Source organism: Dendrobates tinctorius, unplaced genomic scaffold (assembly GCF_039654945.1).
Source record: "Dendrobates tinctorius isolate UK_male_01 unplaced genomic scaffold, ASM3965494v1 ptg000086l, whole genome shotgun sequence".
NCBI classification, from domain to species: Eukaryota; Metazoa; Chordata; class Amphibia; order Anura; family Dendrobatidae; genus Dendrobates; species Dendrobates tinctorius.
This window is the reverse complement of record NW_027361754.1, coordinates 26,495,292-26,511,519: the sequence shown is the minus strand read 5'-3', so window position 1 is coordinate 26,511,519 and position 16,228 is coordinate 26,495,292.

Below are 16,228 nucleotides of genomic sequence, written 5' to 3'. Positions count from 1 at the left end.
TGCAGAACATAGTCTGTAAGGTGGGCAGGTGGTCTTCGATAGGTCCTAGTCGGATAGCGGTGAGACAGCCCATCACCAGATGAGCCCTGAGTATCCCCGGAGACATCCCCTGTTAGGCTTACGGCATCTCCAGTCTCTGGCAGGAAGTCGTCGCTCTCCCGTCCTCAATAGGCGTGGTTTTTGGGACGTGGCCCCGGAGTTTTTTAAAGTGGGACACATTTCGTGTGACCTGACGACTTTGATTCCGGGCAGTAACCATGGTGCCCTTAACGTCTATAACTTGAAAGGGTTCCGGATAGTACGGTGACGCAAACTTGCTAGTCGCTTTTAACCTTTGTGCCAGGACCCAATCGCCCACCTGTATTGCTGGCTGTCTGCCTCGATGGTTGCGCTTATCTGCATACCGTTTCATCTTTTCCTTTGATATGGAGTCATTAATAGAAATCGGGGTCTGGACGGAGATTGCTGGAATGCTTGGAAGTTTGACCCGTAAGGGCCTGTTGAACAGTGCCGTTGCAGGTGGTATTCCCGTTGTAGAGTGGGGTGTAGCCCTGTACTGTCTGAGGAATGCGTTCAACTCTTGCTGTAAGTCCTTGTGCTCCATGGTAGCAATCCTTAGGGTCTTGTTGAGCGATTGCATGAATCGTTCGACTTCACCGTTGGCCTGAGGCCAGCAAGGAGTTATTTTCCGGTGTGTGAAACCCAGGTAGGTTGCGAAGGACTGAAAGTCTGTGCTATTAAAAGGCGGTCCATTGTCAGATTTCACGATCTCAGGTATGCCATATGCCGAGAAGATCTTGTCTAATTTTGGTAAAACAGCCTTGGCCGAGGTTGTAGAAACATGTTCGATGACTGGAAACCTTGAAAAGTCATCCATGGTCACCAGCAGATAGGAGCTATCTGGTAGACTGCAGAAATCGATGCTAACAGCTATCCATGGGTCGGCTGGCAGGGGTGTCATTTGTAATGGTGCACGTCTATGGGCAACTGTAGTGGCTTGGCACGGTATGCATGTTTCAACGAGTGCCTCTACCTTTTTGTCAAGTCCGGGAAACCACACTTTCTCCCGAAGTAGCTGCTTCGTTTTCACGACCCCTTGATGAGCTTCATGCGCCAGATCCAGTACCCTGCTCTGAAGTTTCTGAGGTATCACCAGGCGATTATCTCTTAAGAGCATATTTGAGTCTGATACTGATAGTGAATGTCTCGCGTTAAAGAAAACCTCCAGGTACCCAGCCTGATCAGGAGGGTGAAGGCGGGCCTCAGCGAGAAAACTGCTCCAGTTCTTGGACCGAACCGTCTCTATCACAAATTGAAGTTGGTGATCGGCATCCAGCGCTTGCTTAATTTCCTGTATGGTCATAGCTTTCGGTACCGAATGGGCGACGACAAAGTTGACATGCTCCTCCGCCAGAATCGTCGCGGGGATGTCGTCTGTGGTGGGCTGTGGTGCTGGGTGTCTCGAGAAATAGTCTGCGGGATTTCCAGCTCCCGCCTCGTATCTCAACTGGAGATGATAATTCTGTAAGCGGAGCAACCAGCGTTCAAGACGCGGGGGAGGCTTTGACGAGGGCTTATTGAAAATTGGAACGAGTGGCTTGTGGTCAGTTATCACTGTGAATTGATGTCCAAAAAGGTATAAATGGAAATGAAGGCACCCCCACACAACTGCCAGGGCTTCTCTCTCAGTTTGTGAATATCGCTGCTCTGTATCCGTTAGTGTCTTGCTGGCATATGAGATTGTGGATATGTCGCCTGCGCTAGACACTTGTGTGAGAATTGCCCCTAGGCCTACTGGACTAGCATCCACCAGTAGCTGTGTGGGTTTTGACGGGTCAAAATAGGCCATGACAGTGTCGCTGGTTAGGTTGGTTTTCAATGCGTCAAAAGCTGCTTGCTGCTCAGTACCCCATGTCCACGGAGAGTCTTTCTTTGTGAGCTTTCGCAGAGGTTCAGAAACAGTGGCTAGGTCAGGTATAAATCGCCCACAGTATGTGACCAGTCCTAGGAAGCTGCGAACATCTGACACATTTTGCGGTGGGCTAGCCGATTTTATGGCAGCCACTTTCTGTGGGTCAGCTGAAACTCCTTGTTCAGAAAAGATGTATCCAAAAAAAGTTAATGATTTTTGGTTAAATTCACATTTTGACGGATTGACAGTGAGATTGCAGGCTTGGAGTCTTTGAAACACTTGTTCTAGACGATTGTCATGTTCCTCTTGGGTTGTGCCATAAATGAGAATGTCATCACTGACGTTGAGGATTCCTGCAATGCCAGACAGAACCTGGCTGACGATATTCTGAAAAATTTCTGCGGCCGATGAGATGCCAAAGTTCAATCTCTTAAATCTGCGCAGGCCCACATGCGTGCTAAAAGTTGTAATGTACCTGGAGTCTGGATGCAATTCAAGTTGATGATAGCCTGAGTTTAGGTCAATTTTTGAAAATACCTTCACACCATTCAGGTCTGCGAGAATGTCATCAATAGTGGGCGTGATGTGCCTTTCTCTTTGGATCGCCCGATTGGCGTGGCGCATATCCACACATAGTCGGATTTTACCTGGCTGCTTCGGTTTAGGTGCAACAACGATTGGTGAAACCCAGGGGGTCGGGCCTTCAACGCGTTCGACGACATCGGACGCCTCCAGGTCTTGCAGTTCTTGCTCCACAAGCTTGCGGACATGGAATGGAATGCGCCTGTGGGGCTGAATAGAGGGCTGTACTGACGGATCTATATGCAATTTTATTTGAACATCCTTTAGCTTACCTAGGCCTTTAAAGAGATTTGGGTACTTCTAAATAATGTGGTGGGCCGAAGGCCCTTTAATGCTGTTGACAAGGTTCACAAGGCCCAGAGATATTGCACTGGTACAGCTGAGAAGTGTGTCCGCAGAGCATTCTACCACATAAAAGGTGTCAGTGATGGACTTTCCTTCAGCTGCAACTTCTGACTGAAATTTTCCGCACAGGGGCAGTGCAGCTGCTGAGCCATAAGGAAAAATCTTTATATTAGTACTTTGTAGAGTAGGTTTGTTTAGGAGCTGGTTGTAGACTGTATGACTGATGACGTTGACTGATGCCCCCGTGTCCACCAGGGCTTCTATTGGATTGCCATTCACTAGGATTACTCGTTTTGGATTAGTAACTGCGTGCACAGTATTAGATCCCTCTTCCGTCACGGAGAATAAATAGGTGCTGTGGGATTCGTCATTAATCTGCAGTGTTTGGATCTTCGGTGGCCTAGGTTGTGCGGTGGTATGAGGAGATTGTGGCTTGGATCTACACACCTTTGCAAAATGATTTTGCTTTCCGCAATTATGACAAGTTCCTCCCTTTGCTGGGCAGACATTCTGGTGAGGATACGATCCACCGCAGTTGTAACATGTGGCTGCCTGCGTGCGAGGCACATTTGGTTTCTGTGTAAGCTTTGCTATAGAAGATGTCGCGTCTGGCTCATGCTCGATGTTCTCTATCAGTTTAGCTTGTTTGTCTGCAGCATCATTTATACGCGCTGTATCTAGCAACTTCGCTAACGTCATGGTGGGGTCTCTGAGTGCTTGTCTCCTTAACTTGGAGTAAATACATCCTTGTACGATCTGCATTTGGATTTCTTTGTCTACTTCCGCAAATTCACAGTGCGCTGCAAGGTGTCGTAGCCGGACATGATACTCAGCCATGCTTTCTGTTGGCGACTGCTTTGACTGCCTGAACTTAAAAATTTCAAATGCCGGATTTCTGTGAGGGGAGAAGTGCTTGCTTAATGCAGCTTTGCTGAGCTCATAGTCCTTGTCCTCCCCTGTATTCGGCAGAGTAGTGAATATATCGTAAACCTGCTCCCCTGCGTAGTGTGACAGCATGGCTTTTTTCCGGGTATCATCAGAGACATTCATGGCTTGCAGAAATATCTCGAATCGCTTTAGCCATTTATCCCAAGATACTGCCAGGTTTGCTTGGGACTGATGCACATCAAAAGCAGGAAATGCGGGTAGACAAGCCATAGTGAGTGCTGATAGCCTTGTAGACTGTTCGTGGGACTGAAATACCTGTGGCTGATGAATGAATCCCATCCTCGTCGCCAGTTGTAGTGTCGTGATGTCGGCGATAAAGAATTCAGAAACGTACACTGATGTGCTGGTGCTTGGCTGCCCGGCCGTGCTTTTTTTTATTCCTTACTTCCTCCTTCCTCTCCACGTCCCTCCCCCGACTCCTCCTCTCCCCTACATCACTGTTACTAAGCAAAGAATGCAAACAAGGGCAACAGCCCACAAACAACAGGAGATGTGACAACATCACACTCATCAAGGATACGAGCACTGTCTGGTGATGGTGGACCACTTCATGAAGTTTGTGGTGGTGATTCCCACCCGAGACCAAACTGCGGAATCCGCTGCCTACACCATCTGCAAGAACTTCATTTAGATCTACGGCTGTCCAAAACGAATCCATTCAGATCAAGGAGCCTGTTTTCTGGGAAAAGTGATGGAGGAATTGCAGCGCTTGTACGGCATAGACAAATCCCGGACCACACCGTACCACCCGCAGGGAAATGGGGCCTGTGAGAGATTCAACCGTACCATGATCCAAATGCTGGGACCTCTAGAAGAAGACCAAAAAGCCTGTTGGTCAGAATACGTGTCTGAACTGGTATAGGTGTACAATAATCGTGTGCATCGGGTTACTGGCCATATCCCCTATTCGCTGCTCTTCGTGAAGGGAAGAGAATCACCGAGCTGGAGTTGGACCCTCAAAAAGATCAAACGGGTACAGGGGTCTCCTCTTGGGTCCGGGATCATCAATATCGCCTACAGACTCTGCACTGGCTGGTACAGACAAAATTATGGGAGCTCGAACATTCAGATAAACCCCCACTCTGGGCGACAGAACTCCAAGTCGGAGATTGTGTCCAAGTCAGAGAAAAGTGTCCTCAAAACAACCTGAAATACCGTTGGAAAAAGAATCCCTATCGGGTGACACTACGAACCAAATCTGAAGGGCCTGTCTATGAGATCCGGTCCGAAAGAGAAGGGAGTCACATTAATAGGATTGTGCACCGAAACCTTGTGTGTCAGAAGACCCTGAGCAGTCAGAAGAAACTCCCGAGACCCCAGAGTCGGTTTCAGCAGTGCTAGAAGAGGAAGAGGAAACCCCCGCATCAAGTGTCGACCCAGCAGAGGAAGATACCTCTGTAACGACAGCCGTACAGCCGGACTTCGCCGTCTCTGAGGACTCCACTATTCCCTCCAGTTTACGACGCTCTGAACGGTCAACAGCAGGAAAACCCCCCAAACATTATGAACAGGACCAGTTGATATGACAGAGACGTCCCGGAGAAGAAGAAGGTATCCAAACCTTCCCCGAAGATCCTCGCTTGTGGAATGGCGAGCGAAAGGGGTGAGGTAGGGTGTAAGAAGATGAACCCCAGCAATAGGGATAACAGTGTTTCTGAGCCGGAACTATTGGAGCTGTCACTGGTGTTGCAGGGGAACGTGGTTCCTGACCGGGACAGACCTGTGACCTCTGGTACAAAAGGCAGGACTGAGATAAAAGGGGCTGTGCGCACCAACAGGGGGCTTTTGGAGGGAAGACAGATTCGACTGCAGGAGAAGGTTAGCTCCCTCCCTGCTGCAGCACACTTTCAGATGGCATTGTGCTTTACTGCACCCTGCCCTACTTTCAGGGACTGTGCAGCCCCAGGGGATGGCCCCCTGACACCTCACCAGGCCGTAAATCCTGCCTGCATCAGCCAGCCCTTGCCTGCTGGCAGTTTTAATGAAGCGGCTCCTGTCAGAGACGCTGAAATAGCAGTCGCAACTGCGGCCCCATCACAGGCGTCCTCCGCTTCATCAAGTCACATCTCCTGTTCCAAGTGACCAGACACCAAGTGAACTACACCAAGCCACCGGATACCAGGACACTACTAAATAACAGTGCCTCCAGCACCGCTTCTTCGACTGGACACGTCGCCTGTAGCGCCAACGTGGGACCTTCTAATCCTTCCTTCACCAGAGACTAAGTTACTCACCATTTATTAATCTGTTCACACTGTGTTTTCAGCTGCCATCATACCGATACCGCATTATTGCTGCATACTGTTCCAATTGCATACGTTGTGCCACTGTATATACTGAATCTCTTTATTCCCTGCGTGAAGAAATTGCTGTTACTTCTCTCTCTATATATAAAATACCCGTTAACACTTGCTCTGCCTTCTGCTCGTCACTGCATCCTGCGTACCTTCTATACTCTCACATAGTTACAGTCACATATAAATATCTCCGTTTTTTGCTCGGGGTGCGGCTCCATATGTCCTTCTACCGGTGAGGTGGACGCTAAGTGATGAGTGTTGTCGGCTGGGATGGATCTCCCACCGTGCTGCAGGTGTCACCACATTAAGGAAATGGGGCAGCTCCTGGTCACACTTTGCCATTATTCTGCTGTCATTTGTGCTTGGATTACAGAGTTGCAGAACTGATGCCGCTCAGTGACTTCGTATTGTTATAGGGTCTAAGAAGTAACGTTTCTCCTTGCGGAGAGTGACATGCCAGCTGTGGCTTGTCAAGGTAAGGAGACTTATTCGCCGTGCAATGCTCCTCTGGGAAAATAATATGCAAATTGCCTCTTCAGAAAGAAAGAGGACTTTTACTCTACAGCGCCACCTATTGGTAGTAGCGATCCTACAAGTCACAATCAACCCTTTAACGAGTCTTGTAGTATGACTTAGGATACAAGCCAAATCAGAATCTCAATTTGCAGACACGGTGTTTCGAGCCAGAGCCTCTCACCTTGCCAAATCAGATCTCATACTTTGCACTGACGAGAGCCAACAGCTCGAAACACCGTGTCTGCAAATTGAGATTCTGATTTGGCTTGTATCCTAAGTCATACTACAAGACTCGTTAAAGGGTTGATTGTGACTTGTAGGATCGCTACTACCAATAGGTGGCGCTGTAGAGTAAAAGTCCTCTTTCTTTCTGAAGAGGCAATTTGCATATTATTTTCCCAGAGGAGCATTGCACGGCGAATAAGTCTCCTTACCTTGACAAGCCACAGCTGGCATGTCACTCTCCGCAAGGAGAAACGTTACTTCTTAGACCCTAGTCCAGAGCCTCTCACCTTGCCAAATCAGATCTCATACTTTGCACTGACGAGAGCCAACAGCTCGAAACACCGTGTCTGCAAATTGAGATTCTGATTTGGCTTGTATCCTAAGTCATACTACAAGACTCGTTAAAGGGTTGATTGTGACTTGTAGGATCGCTACTACCAATAGGTGGCGCTGTAGAGTAAAAGTCCTCTTTCTTTCCGTATTGTTATATACACCCATCCGTTTCCGTGTTATACAGAAAAAGCATGGAGAATTATTTTCATCCATCGCCAGATCTCACAATAGAAACTGCATACATTATTACAAAGACCTGATGAGGCTGGACTACTTATTTCCAAAATTTTTTACCTTTTATCACCTCTCCTATTATTTGTATTTTTTTTTATCATAAACTTGTATGAGAATCCTCTGTTATTTCCCATTTATTCTCTTCTTGTTAGATTATTATGTAGCATCTTCTTCAATGTTGGCAAATAATTATTTCCACAGTATATAAACATGCAGCTACAGTTATAATTTCTCCCTCAGTTGGTGTTGCTGAGGCTTTCTACGCTTTTTGCTGTTGTCCATGGCACAAAGATATTATCAGTTACTACGGCTAAGCTCACACTTGGCGGAAATTCATTAAGTCTGGAGCGTCTTGATAAAATGTGTTCACTGAAGGAAGATGTGCAAAAAACATGAAGTGACTTGTACCTGTAAAATAATTTAGCGCATCTTTAGTCCGTCTGTGCTCCAAAATGAGAGATCTACAACAGTTATGAATGGTCTCATGAGCCCAAATATGTGTGGTAGCTGGGATGTACCGAGACTGGCTTAGAACCTCTGCCAGGAGACATGAAAGCAGCAGAAGAGGTCAGTATCATGTTTGTTTTTTTAGTTAATTTTTTAAAAAGCACTCCCATCAAATTTATTATCCCATCAATACATTGCAGTCATCTTATTATATGGCACTGTGCACTTACAATTGTTAACTTTGCCTTTCTACACAGATAATTATTCTATTTTCTCATCTCTATGTAGAAACAGGAAGTCTCTTTTCCCTGCATGAGTCATCCCCCTCTTAAACTCTGAGTGCTGACCTAGCTGCTCCACTCACTTTTGCAGTGACTCCTGACTTGTGACTTGAGAAGGGAAAATATACCTCCTGATTATGGATGAGCAAACCCAAATTCTAAGTTTTGGAGTCCTAGTGTCTGGTGCCGAAGTTCGAACGCTGACTTTTTCCTGGAAGTCTGTTTTACTGTTCTGGTTTGGTGCAGAATAAAGTTTGTTGAAAGACTGCAACACAGTCAATCAACAAACGTTTAGGCTGTGAGCACTTTCGGAGCCATCACAGCCATGCCAAGCACCAACTCCAACCACGAACTATACCTCCAACTCCAAACCAGGCAGTAAGAACTAACACTGGCAATTCCTATAGTACCAGAGGCCAACATACAGTATATAGCAGAGGGGAGTGGCAAACATTGAACAACTGAGACAGTCCAGGTAGGAAAGCTACAGAAGGTTCAATTGAACAGATTACCCTTGCACTGTCAATGAGAAAACCTGCACTGTTTAATAAGATGGTGAAGTACTTCTAATCAGTGCAGGAGTTTGTGAAACCAGACAGCGTGATCTTCTGACCTGACTCTGTGGAGGTATCCTTGTGACAGCTGTGCATTGGTATTAATAGGCTGGGAATGTCCATGGATATTGGCCCCTTCCCAGCATAATAAGACCAGCTTACAGCTGTCTTCTTTCCCTTGGTTGGTTATAACAATACAGATGACCCCACATTGTTTTTTCTTATTTATTTGTTAACAAGTACAGTAAACTACGTACTGTTCCACTCCTCCACTTGGACTTCCATATCCTGGTTCAAGATTATTATTTTTTAGATTTTTTTATTCTATGTTATTTTAAGTAATTTCTCTATCCACTTTTGTATGTGGAGCAATTGTCCTGCTCTTACATGCATTTTTTTTTCTTTTTGCATCGCCTTAGACCTTACTATGACCATTTTACAGCACCAAACTTCAGGTCATCATCGACTTCTATAGAGTTCGGGTCAAGTTCTGGTACCCGAACCCGATGAACCTGAACATTCACGAGTCCGGTCATCTCTATTCCTGTTTCTATATAGAGCTTAGAAGGATTCAGTTTGTCAGGTTTTAAACATGTGATGTCATAGACCTGATGGAAAAGAGAAGAATTAGAAGAGTAGAAAGGCAAAATGAGCAATTGTAAGTGCACAGTGCCATATACCGTAATATAACTGCAAAATAATAAAAGGATGAAACCTTTGATGCAAGTGCTTCTTCAACTTGCAGGGTTTTTTTCCCATTCTAGACTTGCTGAATTTGCTGTAACTCACTATTAATCTGCAGCAATGTCCACAAATACCAGGTTTCATTGTAACTTCTTTCTTCCCCTTGAATTCAAAGGGAAAGTGGTGACGCAAAACTGAAATTTATCTGCAATAGAAATTGACAAGCGGTGAATTTAAAGGTCTGTGCTAGCGATGGGCCAGCGTCGAGCATTTGGGTGCTCGATCGAGTACTGAGCAGTGCCGAGTGTTGTGTGGTGCTTGAGTGCTCGGGTCCCCGTAATAAGCTCATTTGAACCCGAGCCGGGAACTCTCCTGCTGGGAGCACAGGGACTCCTCTACACCGAGTACCGAGCATCCTAGCAGTGTACTGCTCAATCATCACTAGTCTTTACCCATTGGCTAATTTTTGCAAGGTGTGGATGAAAATTTGACTACTGTGAAGCGCTGCACATTTTTTTTAAATCTAGCAATTCTAGCACATGCACAATAATATTGGGCTCAACGGTCCTCCAAAAAAATTGGTTACACTTTCCACAACAAATGGTATCTCTTACGTCTAAATCATACCATGTGCAGTAAATTGCTCCGATATACAGAGAATTAACCTTAAACCGTCTCCCTCCATAACTGCCCAGTTTCTTCTCTCGTTCTATGTTTTTTTTTTTTGGAGGGGGATACTATCTCATTCATGCTGTGACTGACGAGATGTCGGGATGCAGATATGCAAGTGCTGCCAATCACTTGTCTTGTAGCATCTCTCAGCTTCATTCCTCAGCCGTCCTCCTGCCACCGGATCAGACTCAGCGAGGAGGAAAAGAAAAAACACCTTCAGCACCTGATAATAAAGCCAGGAATTGAATGTGCCACAGTATCAATTACTGCACAAGGACAAGAGGACGAAATCTCACGCATGGACGGCAGTCACTCCCTGTCACTACTGCTTGTCTGCGGCATGGCTTCAGTCTCTTTCTCCTTCATATGTTGTGATACTTGGAAGCTGACGGAAACTTGTAACAACTTGTAGCAATTTACTGTAGCAGGCGGAATTTCCTGATTCTAGACATTATATAGTATTTATTGGGTATTTACAGTGATTTCTATGCAGAGCCGTAACATGAGCTCCAGTGCAGAAGCTCCAAAGGACCCCAATTGTGGCAAGTCTTTAATAGCAATGGTATTTTCACATGGGCCAAATGGACTTTTCAGACCCCTTAGGCTCCAGGGTGGGTGCGATTGCAACCCCTGCACTTATTGTAGTTTACTGTATATGGAAGTATAATCCATTACATAATTGTATAGTCCCACGCGTCTTTTGTTAGCAGTCATGTTGCCTTTTTATGGCTCACACAAGTCTTTGTCTCTTTTTCCTGCACTGCTTTGCAGCAATATTTTATTATAGTTTGATACTTAGACTGTTACCTTGGGGATCCTAGTTAATGATAAATTTACCTAGAGCAGCCAGTGCCAGGCAGAGGCTGCCAAGGCAAACAGGATCATGGGGAGCATTAAAAGAGGTCTGGATACACATGATGAGAGCATTATACTGCCTCTGTACAAATTTCTGGTTAGACCGCACATGGAGTACTGTGTACAGTTTTGGGCACTGGTGCTCAGTAAGGATATAATGGAACTAGAGTGAGTGCAAAGGAGGGCAACAAAATTAATAAAGGGGATGGAGGAACTACAATACCCAGAGAGATTAGCAAAATTAGGATTATTTAGTCTAGAAAAAAGACAACTGAGGGTGATCTAATAACCATATATAAGTATATAAGGGAACAATACAAATATCTCTCAGAGGATCTGTTTATACCAAGTAAGGTGATGGTCACAAGGAGGCATTCTCTGTGTCTGGAGGAGAGGTTTTTCCACCAACATAGATGAGGATTCTTTACTATTAGGGCAGTGAGAATCTGGAATTCCTTGCCCGAGGTGTTGGTGATGGTGAACTCAGTCGAGGGGTTCAAGAGAGGCCTGGATGTTTTCCTGGAGCATAGCAATATTGTATCTTACACTTATTAGGTTCCTTAGAAGGACGTAGATCTGGGGATTTATTCTGAAGGAATATAGGCTGAACTGGATGGACAAATGTCATTTTTTCGGCCTTGCTAACTATGTGAATTGTATTGCTTGTGCAAGGGTGATCCACTTTTTTGGGGATTTTAACATCTTGTCTAGAATGGAACTGGGGAATGTTTGTTGCTAAAAAAAAAATAAAACAAAAAAGTACAAAGCACTTTGCTCATCTTTACCAGGTCCAGCACTGAGACCCCGCCACTGATCCCGGTGTCTGTTGTTGGCTGCGGTGATGATGTCACTTCGATAACACAGCAGCCAATCACTGAGCTCAGTGAAGATGGAGAGCCGCTGAGCTCACTAATTGGCTGAAGTGATGCCAAATTGGTGTCAGCCAATAACAGACACCAGAAGCAGCGATGTAAATGCAGCAGTGGACCTGGGAATGGTGAGTAAAGGTGGGCTTGTTTTCTTATAGCAAACTGTGGTCAGGATTTTCTGAAAGGTGACAACCCCTTTTATCATTTTTTGTATACAGCACCAAACATTATCTGTATACAACTCCTAAGCAGACCTATGCATTTCCACGGTAACAGACAACAAACATATCTTGTGTAGTCTGATTTGCGGTCCCATCTTCTTTCAGCTTTCCATTACGTCTTTAACCCCTTAATGACCGGAGCTTTTTTCGATTTTTCGTTTTTTGCTCCGCTTTTTCCAGAGCCATAATTTTTTTATTTTTCTGTCAATATGGCTATGTGAGGGCTTATTTTTTTGCCGGACGAGTAGTACTTTTGAACCACACAATTTGGTTTTACCATGTCATGTACTCGAAAACGGGAAAAAAATTCCAAGTGCGGTGAAACTGCAAAAAAAGTGTAATCCCACACTTGAGTTTTGCTTGGCTTCTTTGCTAGGTTCACTAAATGCTAAAACTGATCTACCATTTTGATTCTCCAGGTCATTACAAGTTCATAGACACCAAACATGTCTAGGTTCTCTTTTATCTAAGTGGAGAAAAAAATTCCAAAGTTTGCTAAAAAAGAAAAAATTGCGCAATTTTCTGAGACCCGTAGCGTTTCCATTTTTCTTGATCTGGGGTCGGGTGAGGGCTTACTTTTTGCGTGTCGAGCTGGCGTTTTTAGTGATACCACTTCTGTGCAAATACATTCTTTTGATCGCCTGTTATTGTTATTGCATTTTAATGCAATGTCACAGTGACCAAAAAAAGTAATTCTGGCGTTTTGAATTTTAGCAATCCTTTTTTTATTGATAGATCGGGCGATTCTGAATGCGGTGATACCAAATATGTGTATGTGTGATTTTTTTTATTGTTTTATTTTGATTGGGGCGAAAGGGTGTGATTTGAACTTTTAGGGTTTTTTAGTTTTTTTTATATTTATAAACACTTTTCTAGAATCATGCCACACTTGGTCGGCTCTGCTACATATAGGTGATGCTCAGATCGCCTATATGAAGCAGATTTGCAGCATTGCTATGAGTACCGAACACAGGGTGGCGCTCATAGCAATGTGCCGGCAACAACCACCGAGGTCTCTATGGGACCTCTGGTTGTCAAGGCAACGCGTCGCTGACCCCTGATCACGTGACAGGGGTCGGCGATGCGCTCGCTTCCGGCCCGGCGGCCGGAAGTGGTAGTTAAATACCCGCTGTCAGCGTTTGACAGCAGGATTTAACTAGTTAATAGGCACGGGTGGATCGCGATTCCGCTCGTGCCTATTGCGGGCACATGTCAGCTGTTTATAACAGCTGACACGTCGCAGCTTTGAGGTGGGCTCACCGCTGGAGCCCACCTCAAAGCAGGAGATACCGACCGCTGACGCACTATCGCGTCAGCGGTTGGAAAGGGGTTAAAGTGTAGCGATTGTTTTAATTTGTATTTAATAAATTATTAGTACACATGAAAATTAGAAAATTTATAACATATCTTATCAGAGAAATCTGCTTCTTTCTCCTCCTGGAGTGATCTCTTTCTCATAAAATTCATGGGTAACATTTGTAAAATCTGTTTTCAGTGAAGACATATTTTTCCATTACTGAGATAAGAGATGAAAATAATTGATTCTTTTAAGGAGGGAGTAGGAGTTAGAGTCAGACACAGACAGTTACAGTTCTCCATAGAACTTTATGAGCACCAACTGTCATTTCCTCTTGTGGAGCAGGGAGCAGCTAGAGGCTGAAACAGACATTCTGTTACAGTTCTCCATAGAACTTTATGAGTACCAACTGTCATCTCTTATCTCAGTAATGGGAAAATCTTTAATCACTGAATACACATTTTATCCATGAATTGAGAATTTTAAGAATGAACGATCGACCAGAAGGAGAAAGCGGATTTCTCTGATAAGATATATAATGTTTCTTATGCTCGTGTGTACTATTGATTTATTAAATATATATATAATCTCAAAGGTAGGGTACCCCTGGAAAGATTATGATTACAGGGTCAGAGAGGATCTAAAGAATATTCAATACAGATCCGCTGTCTTTATAGAATTGTATTATATTACATGAGAAGCCCATGATGAAAATACGTAGATTTCTCTCGAAACCAATTATAGCATGGTTGATGTTGACAGGACATTTGCCTTCGTAGCGCTTTCCCCGTGTGGACAGGTATATTATCAATAACCGCCCTCGCCTAATAAATAGCGCTTGTGAACAATAGGAAGATGCCATGTGACTAAATACATGATAGATGCTGACCCGGCTCATCATAGCTTGCAGATGTAATGGCATCACATTTTCAGTCATTTTAACAACTGATTCATTGTAACGCTTGCTTTGAGGCTAATACAGATTCCTTCCTGTGGCCCATTAATTTGCACCCATGAGATTCCTGCTTGAATGGAGAGATTGAAATTGATGCAGTAACAATAGAAGACTCTTTGAGTTAATTCTGATGCAGGAATTATTACTGAAATCCAAGAAAAAAAATAGTGAAAACCGAACATCTCGCTCAACATTATGTTGACTCAACTAGTGCTTAGAGGGGTTGTCCAGGCTTATAGTATTATAAAAGTACTCCTCCTCCTCCTGCCATTAAAGTTATTATCCTCTTAATATATTGCAGTCATCATATTATATAGCACTGTACACTTGCAATTGCTTATTTTGTCTTTCTACCCAGTTAATTATTCTCTTTTCTCTGCTTTATGTACAAACAGGAAGTCTCTTTTCCCTGCATTTATTATTCCCCTCTTCACCTCCTGACCCAGCTGCTCCCTCCTCTCCCCCTGCCAGGGACTTTTGCAGAGCCTCATAACTTGTGCAGAGAAAATTGACCTCCTTTTTCTACATAGAGCTTAGAAGGATTTAGCTAGTCTGTTTTAATCATTTGATGTCATAGGTCTAATGGAAAAGAGAAGAATTAACTGAAAGGCAAAATGAGCAAACGTAATTGTTAGGGCTAGCGGAACGCACCAAATAATAAAATAATAGTAAGGTGCGTTCGCAGCCCGGGGTCCACCGTGCAGGGGTGGTAAACTGCTGCTTAGTAATGGCGGAAGTATAAAGTGGTGTACAAAAGGTCACACGTGGGTTAACGTCACCCAGTGTGAACAGAAGCGAACTCTGTTAACTCACAGAGCCGCGCTACCGCAGAACATAAATGCCGGAGCCTGTTTAGCTCACAGGCCATGGAGCGCACAGAAAGCGGTCACAGAACTCTGCCCCAAGGACACAGACCTTCTGAGCGCATGGCGTCGCACCTGCGGACGCCACTATAGACACTGACTATGGAGTGTCGAGCACGTGCACCGTGGACACTGATGCCTGTCTCAGACTCTGTCCTACCTACACCTAAGCCTAGGTGCTTATCAGGCTAGGCTGCACAACACATGTGTACCAAGGGTAGGGGTTTCTTAATGAGTCATTCACCAGAGACATTCATACATGCATAGGACACTCACTCCTCACAGTCTGATAATGCAGTCTATACTAGCGCATGGCCGAGCGGCCATGCAAACCTTTTATAGCCGCGTCCTTCCGGGACCTTCCTGACCTTTCTGATGGTCCAATCCGAGCTGGAGAAGGACCTGAGCATGTGACCTCCGATCTCCAATGAGAGATCGTCCCACGGGCATGCTCAGTGGACCGAAAGGAGGACTTAGTCCCTGAAGTAGGTCGCTGCTGACCAGCATGCGTTGCTATAGCTGGGCCAGAAGTGTCAGCAGCAACCAAACCCACAGAGCTGGTTTGAGCAGAGCGCCGTGATCGTTGAGTCTGCTGAGCACGTTCCTCCGTGGCCGAAGAGGAATGGGAGACTGCCGAATGCAAGGCTCGGGATTCCTGCTGTGCAGCAACAGGAACCCAATGCCTAACGGTAAGCACACAGTGCTATATAATATGATGGCTGCAATATATTAAGAGGATAAAAACTTTGATGGGAGGAGGAGGGATTCTCTAATGACCTATCCCAAGGACAGTAATACAAAAAGGAGGAAGCACATGTACAAAAGATAAGTTGCACTTCCTAAATTTTAAATAAATTAATCTTCTGTGAATATCAAATTTAAAAGCCCAGATTAAATGAATTGGCACATTGCACCAGCTGAGGAAGTATAATGGATTTCTGAAATGGACATGATTACACACTACACTTAAAGTGATTTCAAATAGAATTCAACAGAGAAGAAAAGTGCAATGTACACATACAGAAAATAACACACAAATATTGCTGTGTAAAAAAATAAATAAAAGAAGCAATGATACTGGACAATAAAGACTCATGTGCACAGTCACTTGGGTAAATTTACTCATATAGAGAGCATA